The 20,268-nt window shown below is 43.3% G+C and overlaps 1 long non-coding RNA gene across 1 annotated transcript in view; it reads right to left on the bottom strand.

Moving 5' to 3' along the window:
• LOC132591692 (uncharacterized) overlaps positions 1-20,268 on the bottom strand; it is a 68,297-nt gene that overhangs the window by 38,979 nt on the left and 9,050 nt on the right. Inside the window, exon 2 of the long non-coding RNA XR_009557085.1 lies at positions 14,462-14,538. This is a non-coding gene — a long non-coding RNA (uncharacterized LOC132591692). The remainder of the gene's footprint in view (positions 1-14,461; positions 14,539-20,268) is intronic.

The following is a 20,268-nucleotide window of genomic DNA, read 5'->3' on the forward strand; positions in this document are numbered from 1 at the left end:
GGGTGCAAATAAGAAATTATAAGGAATACTTGAGATTTATTCGAAATCTTAAGCAACTTATAAAAACTTTTTTTAAAAAAAACAAACAACTTTATTAAACATAATTAGCTGAAAACAAAACATATAACATAACATAACAAATTTTGTTTTCCATTCGTATCATCCCATTGCAAATATCTTTGAAATAATGCTAAAGACAAAGGAAGAAAAAAGAAAAAAAGAGTGAAAGAAAGACGAAGAAAAGAAAAAGGTAGAAAAAGCAGAAAAGAAGACATTATGAGATAAAAGACTTCCACCGCTTTTCACACAGCATTCGTATATTCTAATCGAAAGACGTTCTGTTGTTCTTAAATTATTCAGTCTTAATTTAGCTCTTTTACATTGTTAACCTTCATTTATTATCCTTCATACAATTCCTACAAGATTAGTCTAAACATAGCCAATTTTTTGTTCCCAGACCTTGTTTTCCCAAGTATTCATTAAGATATTCCCACTGTTTATAAATTTTATCTTTCAATTTCCGTCGAATCATATCCGTCAATTTTGCTAATTCCAAATATTCGCATAACTTGTTTAACCATTCAGCTTTAGTTGGAGTTTCCTGATTTTTCCATTTGCTTGCAACTAGAATCCTTGCTGCCGTGGTTGCATACAGAAGGATGTTAACTTTACCACAGGGGATATCATTGTATATAATGCAACTTATAAAAACTTTTAAGTAAATTACAGAGCATGTCTTCAGATAGAGGACTGCCCTCTGTAAAGCACAGCATACGGCCACCCTAAATTCTCACGAAACCATCTTCAATGCAATCAGACACTATCTCCCCCACCCCCCAGTATCAGATTCACCAGTCAGACAAGCAAAGCACTCTAGCTATCTAACAAGAAGCTGTCAAAAAAAGGAGGTTGGGCTGGGGGAGCAAGGCTAGTCAGATGAAACTGATGTTAAGATATCTAGCGAAAGCCTGTGTATAGCTTTGGACTGCTGAGTGGGAGCTGCAGGATGCGCCCCAGTGTTTCAAGCAAGAAGGGAAGCACTCATGCAGTGCTACGTTTCACTTCCACTTTGCCTGCCTGCTTATATGAAGATATATCCCAATCACATAACTACATAGTATTCAAATCACATAAAGATGCAACAAAGCAATCTGTATACAGCAGGCGGGTCTCAAATTTTTGATCCGCCAGATATGGCATCACCCAATCCACCACCTGTGCTATAGATTTTAAGCAGTATCACAACACTTTAAACTTACGTGGCTTCTACAAAAGAACCCCGGGAACTGTGGTTTATGCTTAAAATTCTGCAAGGCAGGCTTAAGCAGTATGTGGACCGAGAACTCTCAGAAGTGCAAGCTGGATTTCGAAGGGGCAGAGGAACCAGAGACCAAATTGCAAACATGCGCTGGATTATGGAGAAAGCTAGAGAGTTCCAGAAAAACATCTACTTCTGCTTCATTGCGTTTAGCACCTGCAGTGATCATGGAACCCAAGAAAGTAAAATCTCTCGCTGCCTCCATTTCTTCCCCTTCTATTTGCCAGGAGGTGATGGGACCAGTGGCCATGATCTTAGGTTTTTTTGTGTGTGTTTTGTTTTTTGATGTTGAGCTGATAAACTATATATAAGGGTGAAACAAAATAAAAAAAAATTCCTTCCAGCAGCACCTTAGAGACCAACTAAGTTTGTCATTGGTATGAGCTTTCGTGTGCATGCACACTTCTTCAGATACCATATATATAAGGGCGTCCTTTTTGGGCTGCTTTTGTTTAGTATTTCTGAGAATGCATTTGTTAGGAAAATGCATTTGTTAGGAAAATTCCCAGGGTTCCTTCCTTGGAATAGACAGCCAAAAGCCTCTAAGGAAAGAGGAGTCAGAGACGCAAGGTAGGCTCAACAGAGATAATAATAATTAATAAGACAGCGCTGAATAGTCAGCCACGAGGCTATTGCCACAAGCATGGTCTGACAATGGTACATGCCCGTAGGCATTTCTTATATACTCCTCTTCTATCAGGATGCAATCCTTGTGCCCATATCATTTATGCAATATTATTGCCTAAAGCAATGCGTGAACAGATCGTGTACACCTGGTCACCCTATTGGACACACCACATTTGGGTGTGTTTGCCACTTAGAAATTCCCACTATCTTATTAAGGTGTCATCCTCAATCATTCCTTTTCAGCAGGTTGTGGCTTGCATATTCTGTTACCTAACCCTCCCAAATTTGTCCTTGGCAATTCTCCTTGTTTATGCTAACTCCTTGGCATTACATTCCAATATGTTTTCCTCCTCCTCCTTATCTGGCCAGCTATTAATCTCCTATTAAAGAACATAATTGCTGAGGGCAAGGTTCTTGCTGTTTACGGACACTGCTTTGGACAAGCAGTTTTGACTCTAAGCATAGATGGCAATTTTGATCTTAAGTACTTCTATATATGTATCCATAACATTATGTATGTCCTGTCCTCTATCTATCTATCTATCTATCTATCTATCTATCTATCTATCTAATCTATCACACATATTTCTAACACATTAAATATAGAGTTTCTTTCCAAGCCCTTTAACTGGCATCCAGTGATGCAAAAGCGGGGGGGGGGGGCTGGAAGAGGGAAACACGCTGTGCATGAACAAAGCCTACCGAGGGGAAGAGGCGCATAATGTGCCACATTGTAAGTGAAGCACACTGATAAACATTGGGTACAGACTGCATAGTTGCGAGTAGGCAGGTGGTAATCAATTCCAAAACGGCATCAAGCAAATTTCTGAAAATCACGTACATCAGGAGGAACTACTGGCCATGTTCTAATACAATTTGTCCCCTGCTCCAACAACGAGGTGTTGGGAAATTGCCATAAAGGGACTCATTTGCTTATCTTTGTCTGGGAACCCTAATAGCATCTTATTAACTGATTATAACTGATTATATGGAGGTAGAAGCCTTGCATGCAACACACAAATTGTACAATTTGCTTGTGCACACAAAAAATCCTAAAGCAAGCAGGAGTTAAGATGCCATCACTTCCCACTTTAGCTTAAGCCTAGTTTGTTTAGCCAAATTTAGCACACGATGAGGCACTGAAACTCCACCAGTGTTCGTCCTGCAGACATGAGACTTTCTTGATGACCTGGGGCCACAGCAACATGATACATTCAAAGCAGTATCAAACCACTTCAAACAGCCATGCATTCACCCTAAAATTCTGGGAACTGTAGTCTGTTAAGGGTGCTGAGGGTGGTTGAGGAGACCCCCTACTGTTTATAGGTGTCTACACTGAAATGGAAAATATCTCTGTATGTGTATTGCTAAAGCTCTAACGTTGGAAAATTCCAATGAGCTATACGAAAGCTCTCTGGATGCCTAACAGAGTAATGATTAGCAGCTATCGCTCTGTCACATGTTTAACCTAGATCGCATGAGAAAGGTAAAAGGTAAAGGGACCCCTGACCATTAGGTCCAGTTGTGACCGACTCTGGGGTTGTGGCGCTCATCGCGCTTTATTGGCCAAGGGAGCCGGTGTACAGCTTCCAGGTCATGTGGCCAGTATGACAAAGCCGCTTCTGGCGAACCAGAGCAGCACACGGAAACGCTGTTTACCTTCCCGTTGTAGCGGTACCTATTTACCTACTTGCACTTTGAGCTGCTTTCGAACTGCTAGGTTGGCAGGATCTGGACTGAGCAACGGGAGCTCACCCCGTCACAGGGATTCGAACCGCCGACTTTCTGATCAGCAAGCCCTAGGCTCTGTGGTTTAACCCACAGTGAGTTGCAAATCACCCTTTTGTGGGAGTTGGCCTTTGTTCTCAAGCACTATAAAAGAAAGGTGTACAAATGATTCGCTCCAGGAGGAACACAGCCTTGGACTGTAATGGAGGCTGGGGCAGAGACAGAGCTATTGCTTTCAGTTCTGTTTGAAGCAATTTCATATTTCTAAGGTGTCTTGCCTGTGCTTGGGCAAGCACAAGGTTTTATGCAACTATTTTGATGTAACGTTATTGTTTTGAGTGTCTGTTTTGAAACAAGTTCTGTTAGGAAAAAATTGGAACCATATTTTTGGACTGGACAATTTATATTTCAAGAAGAGTTGGTTTTTATTCTTCTTCTTGCTTCCATATGCACAACATTAATAACTTCACTACCAACCCCCTTCCAGAGCTACAGTTCCCAGAGTTCCCTGGGAAGGTGAATTGATTGTTTAAACCACTCTGGAGATTGTAGCTCTATGACGGGAACAGGGGTCTCATGACAACTCCCAGCATCCTTAGCAAACCACAGTTCCCAGGATTCTTTGGAGGAAAGCCATGATTGTTTAAAGGGGCATGATACTGCTTTAAGCGTATGCGGGTGGGGCCTCTCTTTCAACTAACCCATCTCAGAGGACCATTGTAAGGATCAAATGGGATGACAAATGGGATGAGGCCCTTGCATAAAACACCATCATGTTAAGTTGGGAACTTTGAGGAAACGGAGCCAAAACTTGGGGAGGGGGAGTCTCCTGAAAAAAAAGTTATGCTAGCAACAATTTCATGTGCCCACTCATGTTATTGTTGGAAAATATGTCGAGCAATAGTAATAATAATTCCAATGACGGAGATATTGTAAGGAAGAAAAGAACACCTGCCATGTTTTACACCTGCTACAAAGCTATTGTACAAGAGAATATGGGGAAATGGAATAAATTTTTATCAGATCTGGGGAAACAATTTGATCATTTTTGCAAAGCAATTTGCCAGTTTGTTTACTTTTTTTTAAGACTCTGAAAAGAATAAATGTGTTCCTGTTCTCTCTCTCTCTCTTGGAACAGTGAATACATTTGGTCCTTATACGCAGTGAGCAGTGAAAAGCCCGTCTTGCGACTTTTCTTTCAAAACAACATTTGCCACTATCTAAAGAAGCAGCTAGAAATAAAAAGCATATAAACTGCAGTGCTGCCTGTAATTCTCTGAAACCAGACATTGTTCTATGGCTATATTATTTAAGTGATAATAATCTTCTCTCTTTTTTAAAAAAAGAAAAGCAATATACACTTTACAAACATGGTTCTCGTATGTTTCTGATGCTATCATTCCTCCCAGTTCAGGCTTACCTGGTAGTAAGTCCCGTTGAATTCATTAGAGCTTACTTCTGAGTAGGTATTTGTGGCATTGCGCTTCTTCTGATGTTAGAAATTTCATTTTAATGCAATGTAATATATATTTTTATTTCCTGGGGTGGGGGAAAATAAGTTCTTTGTAATCTATATCCCTGATATCTGAGGGTAAATTAAATCCATTTTACATTTTAAATAGAAAGCTACCTCAGTCTTTTCCAAGAAGAAGCAAATTCAGGAGGAGGAGAACCCGTTGGCAGTGGGCACTCTATCATTATCTGAGCATTAAAACATCTGTATAAATACATTTTTTATCCTCTGACACAGAAGGCAGTATCCCTGGTGTATAGTTAGTGTCATAATCTTGCCGGTCACCAATTGATTTTGCCTTGTTTCCAGTGACTCTCTCTTGAGGGTTCCAGATATGCTGAAGGTAAAACAGAAGGGTGATATTGGATCGAACTTCAGGAATGAACTTGTCATTCCCAAGAAGGGAAACGCCGTTCTCTAGCACTGCTGCATCCTTCCCTTTTAGAGACACAGAAGCAAAAGGAAGGGCCCCGTACTAACCACCACCATCACCTCCTTCCTTCTGAACTGGGCGCCAAGGTGGGAGAAAGGTGGGAAGTAAAAGAAAGTGCTTCTTCACGCAGTGCATAGTTAAAATTATGGGACTCGCTTCCGCAAGAGGCAGCGATGGCCACCAACCTAGACGGATTTAGAAGAGGATTAGACAAATTCATGGAGGAGGGCGACTAGCCACAATGACTAAACTTTGCCTCCACTGTCTTAGGCTGTAATGTTTCTGAACACCAGTTGCTGGAAACCACAGGAGGGCAGAGTGCTCTCTTGTGAGCTCTGCTTGTGGGTTTCCCCATAGGCACCTGGGTGGCCATTGTGAGATCAGGATACCGGACTAGATGGGCAATTGGCCTGATCCAGTAAGTTCCTCTTATGGTCGGAAAGTGGGTTTTTAAATAAAATAAAATAAATGAATAATAAGGATAATAATTTCTTTTTTTGTCATTAGAAACCTCTTTTATGGTGTTATTTATGAAAACCATTGTTTCACTATTCCTTCACTACAGTCACTCTCGTTTAAGTATGATGAAATGACCTGAGCAATTAATACGTAAGAACATAAGAAGAAGCTGCTTGATCAGGTCAGTCTCCCAGCTGGTCTCACCCTGAACAAGCAGCTGCTTATGAGAAGCCCGGATGCACAATAGTAATGTCCTCACCAATTAAATCAGATGTTAAAAACAAGTTTATGTGTGTGGTTGTTTTTCAGAATACAGTCGTACCTTGGAAGCCAAACGGGATCCATTCCGGAAGTCCGTTCGGCTTCCAAAACATTCTGAAACCAAAGCACAGCTTCCAATTGGCTGTAGGAAGCTCCTGCAGCCAACCAGAAGCCACAGAAGCCCCGCCGGACATTTGGGTTCCAAAGAATGTTCGCAAACTGGAACACTCACTTCCAAGTTTGTGCTGTTCGGGAGCCAAAACGTCTGAGTACCAAGGCGTTCAGGATCTAAGGTACGACTGTATAAATAAAATCAGCAGTTTTAGAAGCATACACCATACGCTAAAAACTACAGGCAGGGAGTTTCCAAGTGTTGCTGCAGCAGCACTGAAATAACAATCCCTCATAATCTTGATGTTGTCTAATGTATTTTTTATATTTTGTTGGAAGCTGCCCAGATGGGTGGGGTATAAATAAATTATTATTATTATTATTATTATTATTATTATTATTATTATTATTGGTAAAGGTACCCCTGACTGTTAGGTCCAGTTGCGGACGACTCTGGGGGTGCAGCGCTCATCTCGCTCTATAGGCCGAGGGAGCCGGCGTTTGTCCGCAGACAGCTTCCGGGTCATGTGGCCTGCAGAACTAAGCCGCTTCTGGGAAACCAGAGCAGCGCACGGAAACGCCGTTTACCTTCCCGCCAGAGTGGTACCTATTTATCTACTTGCACTCTGATGTGCTTTCGAACTGCTAGGTGGGCAGGAGCAGGGACTGAAAAACGGGAGCTCACCCCGTCGCGGGGATTCGAACCACCGACCTTCTGATCGGCAAGTGGTTTAGACCACAGTGCCACCTGTGTCTTATGTAGTCAGGGTTTAAAAAGCATCTCATGACAACAGGACTGTAGGAAACTCAGTAGTAGAGTATCATGCAATAGAGATGCTCTGCCACTAAGCTCTCCGAAAGAATGACAGAAAATCCAATGAAAACTTGAACAGGAGACAACTTTTTCAGGACTGCAATATCTCAGGGACTGCCTCTCCCCATATGAACTGACCCAGACCTTGAGATCATCACCTGTGGCCCTTCTTCATATAAGAGGTCTGGAGGGCAGCAACACAAGAATGGGCCTTTTTCTGTGGTGGCTTCCCATTTGCAGAATGCTCTCTTGGCGCCTTCAAAAACATTCCTCTTCTCCCAGGCCTTCGTCTAATTAAGCGACCTATGGCCTTTTAAACTGGGGTGGGGGGTATTGTTTTTGTTTGTTACTATGTTGTGCAATCTTTGTGTTTCCATATTGCAAGCCGGTCTGCGATCCTTGTATGAAGGGCAGTAAAGAGATTTAATTAATAATAAAATTAAGGTGGGAGTCTCCCAGAAACAAGCATCCCGTCGATTTTCCAGCTTAAAATGGGGAAATGGGAGAGGCTGAGCCCCAGCCTGTGAAAAGCAAAGAGAATCTCAGATGGCTGCCCCCCCCCCCCCCGCACAACAGCCTCCCCTCCCCATAGTAAGCAGCGCAAACCTGACATACTTTGCTACCAGCACGGAGCCGTCAAGAGGAAGACGCGTTAAAAGACAACTTCTCTCCTGTTGCAAGTAGGATTCTATCATGCCGGATTGTTCAAAGGCTCCCCCCCCCCCTAAGGCTGTTCTGTGATATGCAATATGTCTGCCTGGATGCTGCAGGAAGGGGAGAACCTGGGTACCTTTCAGCATTCTAAGAGCTTCCTCGTCCCAGATTCCCCTCAGAGTCCCCCGCAGTGCGTGAGGTGGATGTGTCATCCTTTGAGCCTTCTCGTGTTTGTTAAGGAGTTTCCCTTTCATGAAGGCTGTTTTGTTTCTCCCATCCCACATTCATGAAACGCCAGTAAAGTGCTGCTGCCGTGATGATTTTTTTATTTTTTTAACTTTTATTTTCCCTCTGGTAGCGCAGAAAAAGTCTTTGGAGCCTTGCTTCGTAACTCTTATTTGCCTCCCCCTTTTTCATCGTGTATTCCCTTTGACCCGACTTATTTCCATCTGGCTCTTTTCCTTGGTTTTTTTTTTTTTTGGGGGGGGAAGAGACTTTGCTGCAGAATGTTAGATGCGGAACGGCCTTGACAACTGAATCCCGAACTTCGCGTAAAAGCAGTAAACAGGTCCGTGGCACCAGGGCAAACTCCTGCTGCCCAAGCTGCTCGGGGAGCCTCCTGAGGATACCTGTCTTGTCAGGAGGTCCATTCTGCACAATACAAGAATCGGGCCTCTAGTGTCATGGCACCCCAGCACCACCTCAGTTGTCTTTTCAGCACCTACTGAAGGCCTTCCTCTAACAATGAAATTTTTAATCGTCCGAGGCCCTCGCCTGAGGCCCTCCTTCGTGTGCCTCCTCCACGTGAGGGTGGCAACAAGAGAACAGACCTTCTCTGTAATAGCTCCCCATTTGTGGAATGCTCTCCCCAGAGAGGTGCGCCAAGTGAAAACGTCCCCCGTGGAGGTCTGTAAAAACAGTGTGGCGTACCAGCTGCAGCTTCCAGACCAGTCTCAAGGCAAGCCTCGCATATAGCACATTACATGACTCCAACCGTGAGGTTACCAACCAATCAGTCGTGGTGGGCATGCTATTCCTGTCTAAGAAAATGATTGTTTGAAAATTTAGAAAACCCAAAAGATTGTTTTTTAAAAAATTCAAAAACTCACATTATCTAAGTAATAATGTGGAGACCCCAAGTTAAAAATTGCTAGATGGGCTGGTCCACCCTCCCCCCTGAATTCCATTCCTGTTGAGATGTTTCCTCTGGGAAGACCATATACAAGGGGTTGAAGGGAACAGGCATGTTTGTTTCCAGTGCTTGTCACTCAGGATAGCATTGTTTCCATGAATGGAGTTTCTCTTTAGCCAGGCATAGGCAAACTCGGCCCTTCAGATGTTTTGGGACTACAGCTCCCATCATCCCTGACCAGTGGTCCTTTTAGCTAGGGATGATGGGAGTTGTAGTCCCGAAACATCTGGAGGGGCAAGTTTGCCTATGCCTGTCTTTAGCTTTCTTCTTAATAAAGCTTTCTCCTATAACGTCCAATGGTGGAGAGGAAGAAGATAAATAGGAGATTTGTTGCCCGTCAATGGCTAGGGAGGTTATTTCAACGAGCAATGATGAAACTCTACAATGAACTGAGAGATCGTGTTTTGTTCAATGATATGCAGAGATCTGAGATGGGAAATGGGCCTGACAGTATAACGGTGTAGCACAGCCATAGGCCCCGAGTTGTTAAGCTGAGGGGATCCCAGCTGCGAACAGTGAGGAATAGCAATATTCAAGCACCTGCGATCACGAGGACAGGAGCCAGAAAGCAATCCTGGCTTTCGGAAATGACACACTTGTATAAAGCTGCCTAGTTCAAAATGGGTCCCGAGGTAGAACCACGAGCACTTAGCCTTCCAGTTTTCTGGAAAAGACTCGAAATAAACTTGAGGCAAAAATCTGCAATTGCCACAATTCACAGTCCAAAAGCCTCTGGGACTAAATCAATTGTTTTCATGGTTTGCGGCAGAGGAACTGATTCTACACCACGGGGAGACGTAAACACTTAGGACTGAGTTAATACCATGCAGGATTATACCTTGGAGAGCATGGATGAGGATGGATGGCTGGGTGGTAGCATCTCCATGTATTTGGCTACCACTTTTGTTTGCTCAGAGCCTAGCATATAAGGTTTCAAAAAGCATGGGAGCAACCAGGACTGAGAATTACATTTGTAGGAAATAAGAGAGCCTGGGTATAATTGTTGGCGAATCCAGCTGCTGTTAGTGCAAATTGCATAAATAATATCCATTTTGCAGTCCCAATACACTGCCAGCTGAGCCATCGCCATGCATATAAGGAGGCATTTTCACCGAAATGTTGGTGGACTTTGATTGCTTTTTAAAAACTTGATCTATGGTGAACATTTGGATCCCTCCATTTGGTGGCGTGTCAGGGGTTACCAAATGGCAGAAAACTGACCAAGTTTGCATTAAAAAGCCAACTCACCTCATTTGCACACTGTTCCCATCACCTCCTGGCAAATGAAAGGGGAAGAAATGGAGGCAGTGAGAGATTTTACTTTCTTGGGCTCCATGATCACTGCAGAAAAGACGCCTGCTTCTTGGGAGAAAAGCGATGACAAACCTAGACAGCATCTTAAAAAGCAGAGACATCACCTTGCCGACAAAGGTCCGTATAGTTAAAGCTATGGTTTTCCCAGTAGTGATGTATGGAAGTGAGAGCTGGACCATAAAGAAGGCTGATCGCCGAAGAATTGATGCTTTTGAATTATGGTGCTGGAGGAGACTCTTGAGAGTCCCATGGACTGCAAGAAGATCAAACCTATCCATTCTTAAGGAAATCAGCCCTGAGTGCTCACTGGAAGGACAGATCCTACAGCTGAGGCTCCAATACTTTGGCCACCTCATGAGAAGAGAAGAATCCTTGGAAAAGACCCTGATGTTGGGAAAGATTGAGGGCACAAGGAGAAGGGGACGACAGAGGACAAGATGGTTGGACAGTGTTCTCAAAGTTACCATGAGTCTGACCAAACTGCAGGAGGCAGTGGAAGACAGGAGTGCCTGGCGTGCTATGGTCCATGGGGTCACAAAGAGTCGGACATGACTAAATGACTAAACAACAACAACTACAACAACATGCAAACCAAAACTTAGCCATTCTTTAAATTCATGCTTCTCTGAATTTTGCGATGCACTTCTCCAGCCAAACAGTGTGAAGAAAAATGCATATGCAAGGGTAAAGTGTGCAAGACAATGCATAGGTTGGTGAAAATACGCCTGATATAGCAGAACTTTGCTTTGCAGCAATGTGTACACATGGGAAAGTTACATTTTTAAAATGTGCAAATTAGGAGCAATCCCCACTAAAATGCTGGTGATTTTTCATGAGGACGTAAAAAAGAAAAGGAAAAAAAGCCCACTGCACACTGATGCAGAAATGTAGAGGGCTGAACTGAAGACTAGGAAATTGAGAAACCGAGAGAAACCAGAATTGGCAATCACCCATCGCTAGTAGAGATTGGGTTCCACCACTCCTGCTATCGACTGTCCTCCTGCCCAATCCGCATTATTCACATGCCAGCCTCTGATTATTCACAACTTTGGGAAACTATAGCTATTCACATAGCTTCAAATCCCTCCATGGCTTACATTGGATTAGCCTGGAAATAAACTGAGCCATTAACCAATGTAAAAATAATTATAATCAGGAAATGACTGGACTTATTCCCAGGTTAATCCAAATTCAAAACAGCACTCAGCCTTTGCCGCCTGAGACCGTAGCTGAAGGTCACGGTGTAGCTTTTAGTAAATATAAAACTCAACAGCTTGGGACCAGTTTTATTTGAGCGATGCTTTTACCTCGTCCATACCCACTTGATGGCTTTGATCTCTGGAACTTGCACTTTTACAAGTGCCATATAATGTTCCTTCTGCATCTGCGAAGGATTTCTCTTTTTGCACAGCAGCCCCCATATACTTGAATTTCCTTCCCAGTAACATCAAGGAGGCACCTTTGCCACACTGTTTTCGACATCTGATAAAAACTTGTTTGGACCAGCCTATCCAGACATGAGGTTTTGTCACACATTCTCGTTCTTAACATCTGTTGATTTTATCTGGGTATTTTTTTTTTTTTAAAAAAATCTTATACTATTTCATGCAGAGTGCTCAGGGAATGCTTTTGATCAAGCCGTCTATAATTTTTGTTAAATAAATAAACGCAAAAACATCAGCCTGGATAATCTTTTTTTGCAAAGACTGAATAGCTGCAAAAATGAGGAGTGGGGGAGCTCGTCCCCTGCAGAGGACCCCCTTAGAATCACAGAATCAGACCACGAGGGTCATCTTATCGAACCCCCTGCAATGCAGAAATCTTTTGCCCAGTGTGGGGCTTGAACCATAAACCCACAACTACGAACAATGGGCTTCCACAAACCCTTGTTCTTTACCCCTGCAACTGAATTGTATCTCTTCCTGATGGTTGGGACGGGTGGGTGGGTGACTGTAAGGTGGAATAGTGGCAATTCTTCTCTGGGTTGGATTTTACCTTCACCTGGAGGGGAGATCAGGGTCTTAAAAAGCTTGAACAAGTTCAGTTCTGTCCTTATTTCTGGGAGTGAAATGTTCATTTGCCCCACAGCAAATTCAGACTATCTGAAGATATTGATGGCGCAGCTCGGGTGGCCGAGTTTGCTGCCCCCTTCAATGTACCAGGGGGTGTTTGTGGTCGTACACCCATCCTCTTGACCTCCACAAGGTGTTGAAGGAAGGTGTCTATAGCGTACCCACTCGAAATGATTAAGCAATGTTGTCCGTATGAGAGCAGGAGATGCCATATGCTTCAAAAGAAGGTCTAAGATTATCCTAAAAGGTAGGGTCAATAAAAAGGTCCTTTTGGGATTGTGCATCAAATGCATATGTTATTAAGCATCACTATAACAACAGCAGCAGCAGCAGCAGCAATTGGGTTTGCTGGTATGTTAAAAGGAATCATTTCAGTTTGGCAACTAGGCTGATCGCAGTACAGCACCAACACAATAAACTGCAGAAATTTGGGGTGCCTGGGGCTCACTGACAGAGCATCCACTTTGCATGCAGAACGTCCTGGTTCAATATCTGACATCTGTTGGTAAACTGGTTTCAGGTTTTTTCCCCCTCCCTTACAATTGAGCAGCATATAAATTTTGTGAAATAAATAAAATCTCCAGGTAGGGCACGGAGAGACGCCTTGCCTGAAACACTGGAAAATGCTGCCAGGCAGTGCAGACAGATACCTAGCTAGATGGAACAATAGTCTAACTCAGTATATGGTAGCTTCCTGGGTTCCTATGACTTCCACACCCAAAACACCATTTCAAATAAAGTCAAACATATAATTGGTATGCCTCCTTAATCAATGGTCTGAGGATACCACGTCTATAGGATCTGTTTGGCCCTGATCTCTCAAATACAAATATAAATATATTCATGGAACTATATGAACTTCAGCGCAAAGATTTTGAAAACGAAAATGCACTGCAAGGTCTATAACTTGAAGTCCCAGTTTGACTAAGTTTATTTGGGGGAAAATTTCTGAGTGGCTTTTTCCCCCGTTGCTTTTGCTTATTAAGATATGCCCTGCCTTCTTTTGCATATACCAAATCTCCACCTCCCAACCTGTTCGCAGATCGACACAGACTTCTTCCCTTTCTTATGTGCTAAATTCTACAGTATCTTATCCAGGGTGGTACGTTCCTTACCTTAATTACATCCTCTGTGCCCATCTGCCACTGCTCAACTTTTTGGGCTTGTTATCTTGGCTACATCTGCCATCCTGGCTGTTGTACTAGAGGAGGGGAATTTGCAATTGCTCCAAAGTAGACATCCCTTCCAAAACAGATCAAAATAATGACCACGGCAGAAAAGTTGCAACCAAAACAGAGTACCTAAGAATGAAAACCCAGCTACTCTTGACAGTAAACATGCACACAATAAGCAAGGAAATTTAATTATTGGAGGAAGTCCGCTGAGGAGGGAAGTGAGCATACATTTTAATGAAGGGAAATCAGACCATCAGAGCAAGCGTCCTAGCGGAGTTGATCTTTCTCCAAGATGCAATTACTAGCTGGCCGGAAGACTGGGAATTTAAATGAAATTGTCAGCATGAGCACTTCTCGTGGATCATCTAAACAAGAAGAGGCTGCGTTTAGCTCAGCCTAATTCCAAAACCGCCACATTGAAAACGAAGTGGGTCTACTTCAGAGAATCCAAACTGTAGCCACAAAAACAATTCCTGCCCTTGCCCCCATTTGTGCCAACAAATAGTTGGCATGTCTAGATGCAAATCAAGGTGTGGATCCTGCCCTCTAACAATCTGAGGTCTCATGTTGAGATACATCAGGTGTGGGGGACCTTTGGCCTTCCAGATGTTGCTGAACAACAACTCCTGTCATCCCTGGCCATTGGCTAGGCTTTCTGGTGCTTGTAGGCATTGCTGTTCAGCAACATCTAGAAGATTAAAGGTTCGTCACACCTGAACTATGTCAATAAAGTGGCAGATTTCCTCATGAAATCCTCATCAGTAAGGAATTCTTATCAGTCACTGCTTACCTTGATAGTTCGGCCTCCTTCTTTATCACTCAATGTACTTCTCCTGATCTTTCTTGACATTCAAACCAGTTTAGGACCTGAAATTGTGAAGAGAATTATTTTCCTTTCTTGTGACCACATGTGAGGACGTGACTACAGCTTAGGATCGATCAGTTTGTTGACTGGCAAGTAACTCACTGGGCACAATGAATGTGCAGCCATAGGATGTATAAAATAATTTATCATATTGAGGGAGGGGCATAGTTGCCAAGTCTCCCGTATTCCCCAGGAAACCCCCGTTTTTCCAGCTGTCCCCAGCCGAAAAAATGGATTTTTTTTGTTTTGTCCCGGTTTATTCTGGCGCGGCGGCCATTTTGGAACTGGGTGGAGCATGCTCAGAAGAGACTTTTGATGCTGCTTTGCCCAGTTCCGAAATGGCTGCAGCGCGACTTCTGGTGTGGCGGCCATTTTGGAACAAGGCAGAGCAGCATCAAAAGTCGCTTCTGAGCATGCTCCGCCCAGTTCCAAAATGGCGGCAGCGCTACTTCCGGTCTGCTACTTCCGGTCCAGTCCCTTATTTCTCAGGCCGGAACTTGGCAGGTATGGGGAGGGGGCGGTTAGCTTGCATGATGTTGGGCAAAAGATTCCTGCGTTGCAGGGGGTTGAATGAGATGACCCTCGTGGTCCCTTCCAACTCTATAATTCTGTGATGCCTGAGTTCCTTGTAATTCTGGGGTCTAGCAAGGGTTAGAATCTAATGGAGAAGTCCATTGTTGAGTTAGCCAAGCAAAAGCCGGGTGTATGGCACCCCATGTGGAAAATGTTGACCGGAAAACTTCAAAAGCTCAACAACTTTTGAAATATGGCAACCCTACCATAATTAACACCTAAGTATGCTTATTATTCTGATGAAGGATGGTGCTCTGTGCTAGAGGGCAAAGGGGTGGGCCCCTGCCTTTCCTGGTAATGAGAAAGACAAAAATCAGTGTGTCAGAGCTGGGTTAGAAGCAGGCAGAAACCAGAGAGTGAGAGCCATGCTTGATTTCTTCCTGATGCCAAGGCTGTGGCCAGGGGCATAGCCAGGATCAAAACTGGGGGGGGGGCAAGCCATGGTCGTTCAGGTTGTGACATTTCACCATGGAAAAGGCGAATGAAACCAAAATTTTAAGAAAATTATATATAATTATAGCAGTGCTTTATTACGGTAGTTATTACAATTATCTGCTTGAAAAAAAGTTACATGTCTTATACTAATATCATTTTTCTTGGGTTTGAAGAAAACTTGTTCAAAACTTTCGTTTCAATCCAGTCCTGATTTTCCTTTAAGAATTTCCAATGGATGCTCATCAAACACAACCCAGTCAGTCTGTCCTCTCCCATTGTACTTCTGAGTCAGGTCTTTACCCTTTAAAATTTAATTTTCTACAGAAATTACTTAACTTGCCTTTTTGGAACCAGTTTCTTATATCCATTTAGGCAGCCTCAATGTCTTCTAAATGTAAATAAGAAGGGAAACTAATAGCGGGCGGCTCAGTTTAGCGGCGGGCGGCTCAATTTAGTGATGCGGAACTCACTAGACCCCTCTAGAAGATTCTCTCTTCTCTCTGCCAGAGCCCGCTAGAGACCTCTCTCTCCCTTGAATCCCAATGGCTGGCTGACATATCGTAGATTCCTCTACCAGTCGCTAGGTGGCTCTAGATACTTCTCGGTTTTTACACCATTTCAGTGTGTTAAACAACTGATTATTCACCATCGCCCTGCCTAATTTTGTTTCGTTTCATCACTTTATAACCATTTTAAAAAAAATTTGCTTCGGGGGGGGCAGCTGCCCCCCCGCCCCTCGCTGGGTATGCCCATGGCTGTGGCTATGAGAGAAGGAAGATTTTCTGGGGTGTTGATGCTGTAAGCTACTCCATCATAGGCTCAGTTTGTATATATGTGTATATACAAACTCTGCTGTCCCTCATTCCAAGGAAACCAAACCCCAAATAAGCGCCTGGAACCCCTGGAACCTCACCTCACACCGATTGTAGATTGGGGTGTCATGCAACAATACATATACACCACCCCAGTTTGCACATCATGATAAAGTATGGTTAATATGACTGTGTCTATGGGCACTCTTCCACACCTCCCCACTTATGCTGGGATTATAAGAGCCAACTCGTAGAGGCTGAGGTTCCTTCGGCCTCCCCAATAAAATATTTGAGGGGGCCGCTCCACCCCACCCTCCAGTTGATGGGCATTGCCATTCAAATGCTGCACGTGTGCCATATCATGTGATGGATTATGAGAGACGGGGCTTACCTGGTCACCCCCAAATATTTTATTCAAGATGGCAGCCTTGGCTGGGATGAAAGAAATCATGACTCCAGGCTTTGTGTTACAACACAGCCAGAGATCATGGCTTGTTTCAGATATAACAATACATGATTCGCAGCTGGAGCTGCTCTTGGCTTACTGATCACGGTGTGTTGGAACAAAACAGACCATCACCCCTGGTTTGGACATAATGAGAGCTCAGGGATTGTGGTTTGTTTCCACTCCATGCGAGCAGGAAGGAGCAAAAAAGCCTCTTAGGATCAATTAGGACTATTAACTGTGACATGTGACCAGTTCCACTGGGTTTGTTCCTCCGCACTTGAAGTAGAAAAATGAAGAGGCTTTAAAGTTCTAGCTTGGTTGCAGTCTGAGTTGCAATCCTCTGATCTTATGGGTTTTTTCCCAGATCTAGTTAATTTTCTGGCACCTGCATACAAGGTGGAGTTTTGTGCACCGCGCAGCCTAAATAATACGGCAGGGGCCTGTTTCTGCGGCCCTGTAGTCCTTGTGTTTTCAGGGAGTTTGAAACAGTGCATCTTTGTTTTTCTACCTCACCAGACACAATGACCCAAAGTACATCTGCTCAGGCTAATGAGTCCCTGGAGAAAATGCCGGCCAGCCGGCCTTCTGCAAGAGTTGGGCAGGTCAGCTCAGGACAAGCAAGGCCTCTAATGAACTGCACTTTCCCAGACGGTTCACGGGGACATCATCATCACCCAGGACCTTGGCACGAAGCTCCCTCCCTCCCCACCACCACCACACACAGATCAATTTCCTCAAATAAAGGGCATTTAGCATATTGGGCACACCAGCAACAGCAGGAGAGGGGAAAGGCTCAGTAGGTCACTTTTTATCTGAAATGCTGGAATGGGCAATGGCTGGTCTTCCTTGTGTACCTGAGAAACAGTCTGTGCTAATGTGCACTAATGTTATCAGTGCGGGATTTACGTATAAGCTAAACAAGCTATAGCTTAGGCCCCCACTCTCTTGGGGGCCCTCTAAAAAATTAAAAGAAAAAAAAACACCTGGATGTACATTTCCAAAACAGAAGATAAAAAACAAATAAAATAAAATCTACATACAGCAACAGTGTTTTGTGTTGTGTAGGCTCCTATGATGTAAGTCATGGGCCCCACATGCTATATAAAGGGCCCCATTACCTTCAGTAGCTTAGGGCCTCATCAAACCTAAATCCGGCCCTGAAAGTTATCAGGGTGTGTTGCGACTACTCTTGAGTAACGACCTTCCACATGCTTGACTTTCAGACATTTTTATTGGTGCACATTATTTACATAGCTGCCAAGTTTTCCCTTTTCTCGCGAGGAAGCCTATTCAGCATAAGGGAAAATCCCTTAAAAAAAGGGATAACTTGGCAGCTATGATTTACAGTGCAACGGATTGCTCATTTCATGTCTACCTGCTCGAGTCATATTCCTGCACTACCCCCCCTCCGCGTTCGTGACCAGCATAAAAGCCTCGGAACTGAGAAGCGCCTCCCTTTCCTCCTCCTCCTCAATTCCAGTGCCGGGGGTGGGGGGGGGGGTCTTCTGTCTGACCTATTCCTGTCCAGTTTTTTTCGCCTCCCTCTCTTCCTGCCTAGGGAGCTGGGGCTCTTTAATGTTGCCAGAGCCCTGGCACTCCCTCTCCGTTTCCTGACTCCCCCCTTCAGACCCCTCGCTCTCATGACTGCTGGGAGACGGGCTGCTTCTGATGAGGGGAGAGGGTTTTCTATAATCCCTCCCCCTTACAATAGGTTTATGATTTTTAAATGAACATGTATGGAACTTGTTACAAACCTCCTAACTACACTTTGAAGGCCAGCCTTAGTTTAAAGGATTGTATCCCCCTCCCACCACCTTCAGAAAAATGTGTATGCTGTTATTCTTTGAAGGAGAATTACCTGAAAATGATTTATAGATGGTATTTGACTCTGAGAAGACTTGCTAAAATGTATGTCTGAATCAGATAAGTGCTGGAGATGTAACGAGGTTGAAGGTACATTTTATCATATGTGGTGGACTTGTAAAAGGGTAAAAGAACATTGGGGAATGATATATAATGAATTGAAAAAAATGTTTAAAAGTACCTTTCCAAAAAAACAACAACCTCAGAGTCCTTTTTGTTGGGGATAATTCAGAGGGAAATTTCCATGTGTCAAGAAAGAAAGAAAGAAAGAAAGAAAGAAAGAAAGAAAGAAAGAAAGAAAGAAAGAAAGAAAGACTATTTATGTATGCTACTTATGCAGCCCATGTTTTGTTAGCCCCGAAATGGAAAACGAGTGAGGTCCCAACCAAAGAAGAATAGCAACTTAAACTGATGGAATACGTGCAGCGTACAGATTTAACGTGTAGAATAAGAGAACAAGAAGAATGTATGTTTAAAGCAGACCAAAATGTTTACTGAATATATGGGTGAAAATTGTGCTTATTTAAAAACGCTGATAGCATTAAGATAAATTTAACAGTGTAAATAAGTTTTGATGGATGTAACAATGGATTACTGAATGGTTTAGTTTATGTAAAATATGCAGGGATGTGTGGTATGCAAAATGAAGCACAGAAAGAGAAGAAGGGAAGTAATTGATTTAAGGTTGTTTAAGTGAATATTTTGAAATGTAAATTAGAAAAGTGTGTGTGTGTGTGTGTGTGTGTGTGTGTGTTGTGCTCTGGTCCATGCGGTCACGAAGAGTCAGACACGACTAAACAACAAATATATAGATAGAGACTCTGCATCTGTGAGTCAGGAGATGTAGAGGACATTCAACACTATTTGTTATGATGCCTTTTATATACATCCCCTAGACAAAAAATTCCTCGATTAAATCCTTTGCTCTCTTTCCAACCAAACTCACCTTGAGCAAATCTCTATTTTGCTGGCTGGCAATCATGTATTTACTGCTGCACGGTTTGCAAAATTTGCCTTGGTTGCAAGGAAGTTGAGAGCTAGGCGCCAAGACAAGTATCATAAGGGGGAATGTGAGATGTGGAGTGCTTAACTTATGCAAGAGTGATTTTAGCATTTTGGTATGTTTGCTTTGCTGCTGTTGTTGTTCAGTTTTAATTCAGTTATTTGTATCCTACGCATCGTGGCCAATTGTGACAGCTTATAGCTTTTAGCAATAAAGATTCATTCATTCATTCAACCCATATATACACCTGGAAGTCTGCAATGGAGGGGGTGCAGAACATTATACTCCAACATTATACTCTCATTGCCCCTCCCATAGCTTCTGCAAGCTTGGGTCCAAAACAGCAGTCAGTCATGGAATTTTGGCGTTGCAATTTATTGGTTTTGGTTCGTAACTCTACACAGCCTTCCCTCCTGGTATCAGCAGTTATCAGAGGCTCAAATTCCCCCTCCCCATCATATAATTATTATTTAGCATAAAGGGGGTTGTTATTGTCAATAATTGGATCTGTTTACTTTCTTGGGTTCCATGATCACTGCAGATGGTGACAGCAGTCACGAAATTAAAAGACGCCTGCTTCTTGGGAGAAAAGCAATGA

The sequence above is a fragment of the Zootoca vivipara genome, chromosome 2 (genome assembly GCF_963506605.1).
Source record: "Zootoca vivipara chromosome 2, rZooViv1.1, whole genome shotgun sequence".
Taxonomy (NCBI): Eukaryota; Metazoa; Chordata; class Lepidosauria; order Squamata; family Lacertidae; genus Zootoca; species Zootoca vivipara.